This window comes from Nicotiana tabacum, chromosome 12 (genome assembly GCF_000715075.1).
Source record: "Nicotiana tabacum cultivar K326 chromosome 12, ASM71507v2, whole genome shotgun sequence".
Lineage (NCBI taxonomy): Eukaryota > Viridiplantae > Streptophyta > Magnoliopsida > Solanales > Solanaceae > Nicotiana > Nicotiana tabacum.
This window is the reverse complement of record NC_134091.1, coordinates 43,472,995-43,476,344: the sequence shown is the minus strand read 5'-3', so window position 1 is coordinate 43,476,344 and position 3,350 is coordinate 43,472,995.

The window sequence follows — 3,350 nt, the reverse complement described above, 5'->3', positions numbered from 1 at the left end:
AGTCGGATATTACGGCGGAAATCTTGGCACGTATAAAAAAGGAATCGGCAATCAGCAAATCAAGATATTTTTTTTATCTTTTATAGAATTGTACCTGAAATAGGACTCATCTACTGTATAAAGAGGGTCTGAAAATTTATTTAGGAGATCATGACATGCATTCCAAAGCAATACATTATTATTATTATTCTCTTTAAGCTATTATTCTTCTGTGTCTTGATACCATTCGAAGTGCAATCGGCTCGAGGGTGGTCAACCTTCCAAGGCTGAAATTGTCCAATTCGTGTGGTTTGCATTTACCTTATCGTTATTTATTTCAATTGCAATCTAATTTATCATATTATGTCAAGTTAATCCACGTATCCTTAAAACCACTTACAAATTCAATTGTTATCCGATTTTGAGAGTAAACAGTTTAGCGCCCACCGTGGGGCTAAAGATAATTGTGATTTTTTGATACAAATCTCCATAACACACACTACTTTACACATGTTCTTTAAAGTGCCTCGAATTTCAGGTTAAAACTCAAAACGTCAAATTTTCAATCAACACCCTTATATGTTGACAATGAGTCCGATCATCTTGGTGAAAACAACATAGCTCCCGGTGACGAGGTACCACTCGTTGATCCCATCGGAATTCCGGTCGCAGACCCAAGTGACACTGATTCACATGTGGCTATCAACACAAACCTGCCTACCGACCATGAGAATAGTGCCTGTGGTGGAACCTGATCGGCAGCTCAAAATACACAAAACATTGGAGGATACGGGATCAGTTTACGGGTGATCTTTGAAATGTTGTAGGCTCAACAGGCGGCAATAGCTCAGTTACAGAACCAAAGTCGCGCACCAAGCAGAGTTGAACTCGATCCGTCTCGGGAAGTCACCCACAGGGATGAACTGGTCGCATAGAGGTCGAATAAAAATGAATGAGGGACTAACCCCCAAATCATAAAGATGCTCGAGGAACTGACCAAACTGGTAGAATCATGGGAGAAGAAAATCGAAGCTAATGACAAAAAGGTGAAAACGTACAACTCCAGGGTCGACCAAATCCTAGGAGCATTGCCGATATTGAAAGGCGTAGATTCCAAGAAATTCGTGCAAAAGCCTTTTCCTCCGAGCGTAGCTCCAAAGCCGATCCCTAAGAAGTTTTGCATGCCCGAGATTCCTAAGTACAACAGAACGACCGACCCAAATGATCATGTAACCTCCTACGCATGTGCCATCAAAGGGAACGACTTGGAGAATGATGAGATCGAGTCTGTCTTATTGAAGAAGTTCAGAGATACCCTGTCAAAGGGAGCCATGATATGGTACCATAACCTACCTCCTAATTCTATTGACTCGTTTGCTATGCTTGTAGATTCCTTCGGAAAAGTACATGCCGGAGCTATCAAGGTCGAGACCAGGAAGTCAGACCTCTTCAAAGTAAAACATAGGGATAATGAAATGCTCAGCGAGTTCGTGTCCCGATTTCAAATAGAGAGGATGGACTTACCCCTGATTGCGGACGATTAGACTATTCACGCTTTCACCCAGGGACTCAATGTTCAAAGCTCACTGGCTTCACAGTAGATGAAACAAAACCTCATAGAATATCTGGTCGTTACTTGGGCCGACGTGCATAACTGGTATCAATCAAAAATTAGAGTCGAAGATGATCAACTTAAGGCCTCTTAGGGGTTCGTTTATCTCGTCAGAGTCGTCGATAGAGCCAAGAGAGACATTGATCGGTAACCGAGACCAAGCAGGGATCGTTATCAACCATACAATGGGGATCGAAGAGGTAACAGATCAAGGATAAATCCCATAAGAAGTGAAAGGAGAAGTGATCGAGGTTGGGGACTCATGGGCAAGAATGGCTTCGATAGGCCTATCGGGCCTATGGAAGCACCAAGGTTATCGAAATACAACTTTAACGTCGATGTTGCCGCCATTGTTACAGTTATCGGGAACATCAAGGACACCAAATGGCCTCGACCTCTACAATCCGATCCAACTCAAGAGGATTCTAACCATATGTGTAAATATCATGGCACTCACGGCCACAGAATGGAGGATTGCCGATAGTTGAGAGAGGAAGTAGCCCGACTATTCAACAACGGGCATCTTCGAGAATTCCTAAGCGACCGAGCCAAGAATCATTTCAGGAATAGGGATTCTAACAAACAGACTGAACAGGAAGAACCTCAACACGTCATTAACATAATCATCGGTGGGGCCGATGTCCCTCAGAGGCCGATGTTGAAGCGCACCAAAATATCCATCACGAGGGAAAAATGGACTCGAGATTACATACCGGAAGGAACCTTGTCTTTCAACGACGAGGACGCGGAAGGGATTGTGCAGCCCCACAATGATGCACTGGTAATAGATGTACTCATAAATAAGTCTCGAGTTAAGCGTGTGTTAATTGATCCAGGTAGCTCAGCCAACATCATCCGATCGAGAGTCATAGAGTAGCTCGGTCTACAAGATCAAATCGTGCCTGCAGTCCGGGTTCTAAACGGATTCAACATGGCATGTGAAACCACTAAGGGGAAGATAATATCACCGGTGAATACCACTGGGACCATCCAGGAAGATAAGTTATATGTGATCAAAGGAGACATAAGGTACAATATTTTTTTCGGGAGGCTATGGATCCACAACATGGGGGCAGTGCCCTTGAATCTACACCAAGTGTTAAAATTCCCAACACCATGTGGGATTAAAACAATCTACGGAGAACAACCAGCCGTAAAAGAGATGTTTGCGGTCGAAGAGGCGATTCCGATATCCAAACTTGCAATGACAAAGGGGCAGAGCTCGGTCACAAAGAAAGAAGCTAAATAGCAATTACCGACATCAGCCCCGACCCAACCGGAGAAACAGAGGACTGATGAAGACGATGATTACGGGGTTCCCAGGTCTTTTATAGCCCCCAGATGATTCTGACGCCACTAAATCGACGGTCGAGGAGCTGAAATAGGTCATATTGATCGAGCATCTATCCGACCAGAAGGTATACCTGGGCACGGGGTTAAGTCCCGAGCTCAGGAAAAAACTCATTCATTTTCTTATAGCTAACATAGATTGTTTCGCTTGGTCCCACATTGATATGACAGGGATCCCGCCGGAAATAACCACTCACAAGCTAAGCCTAGACCCGAAGTTCCATCCGGTCAAGCAGAAGAGGAGACCCCAGTCCGAGATCAAACATGCTTTCATCAAGGACGAGGTATCTAAACTCCTTAAAATAGGGTCCATTCGGGAGGTTAAATTCCCGTATTGGTTAGCAAACGTAGTGGTAGTCCCTAAAAAGGGAATAAATTAAAAATGTGTGTAGACTATAAGGATTTGAAT